Genomic DNA, 929 nt, shown 5'->3' with positions numbered 1-929 from the left:
TAAGGGTGAAGATCCTAATCTTCACATTGCAGATTTCTGTCAGTATTGCAATACCATTAGGCAAGTTGGGGTCATGCAAGACCAAATCAGGGAGATTCTTTTTCCCTTTTCTTTATGTGGAAAAGCTAATATGTGGAAAAGCTAAACCGCGGTTTAATGGTTTGAATAAAACTGCACTTGGTATTATTGACTGTGAAACTCTTGCTTTAAATTTTTATAATAAATATTACCCTGCAAAAAGAACAACTTTACTAAGGAGTGCAATTTAAAACTTTGCCCAAGAGCTAGATGAAACTCTATATGAGGCTTGGGAAAGGTTCAAGGATCTGCAGAGAGAATGCCCCCACCATAATTTAGCACAATGACAGTTGATTCAAGATTTTTACAATGGGCTTGGAAACACATCTAGAACAATTCTAGATTCTACAGCTAGTGGCCTGGGAGGTTTATGAATCTCAATGTTGATAATGCATGTCAAGTTATCGAAGATATGTCAATTCATAATTCCCAATATGGGAATCTTAGAGGGTTTGTTAACAAAGGAAAACATAATGTTGATTCCATATCCTTTTTGCAGGCTCAGTTATCCTCTATTTGCCAAAAACTAGATTATCTTACTGCTATTCCTAATTCTGTAGCTAATGTTTCTGCTGTCAATAATACTAATGAAGCTTTTTGTGAAAATTGTGGAATTGTAGGAAATTAGGAGCAAGATTGTAGGAGTTCCATGGAGCAAGTTAATGTCTTCCAAACCTATAGGCAAAATAACCCATACTCCAACACTTATAATCCTGACCTCCGGAACCATCCATATCTTTCCTACCAAATTACCAATGCACAAAATCCTCCACCTCCACAACAACCACCACCACAACAAAAATATTACCATCCTAACTCTGGCCAGAAAACCCAATCACAACCCTCCTCAT

At 37.0% G+C, this 929-nt stretch overlaps 1 non-coding gene across 1 annotated transcript; it reads right to left on the bottom strand.

The window, feature by feature from the left end:
- Positions 1–248: 248 nt before the first annotated feature.
- On the bottom strand, positions 249–355 carry LOC145607632 (small nucleolar RNA R71). The gene has a single exon (XR_014105595.1). It is a non-coding gene; the product is annotated as a small nucleolar RNA R71 (small nucleolar RNA).
- Positions 356–929: the final 574 nt, after the last annotated feature.

Source organism: Chenopodium album, chromosome 2 (assembly GCF_948465745.1).
Source record: "Chenopodium album chromosome 2, dcCheAlbu1.1, whole genome shotgun sequence".
NCBI lineage: Eukaryota > Viridiplantae > Streptophyta > Magnoliopsida > Caryophyllales > Amaranthaceae > Chenopodium > Chenopodium album.
Note: the sequence above shows the minus strand (reverse complement) of the source record. Positions and strands in the feature narration are given on the sequence as shown.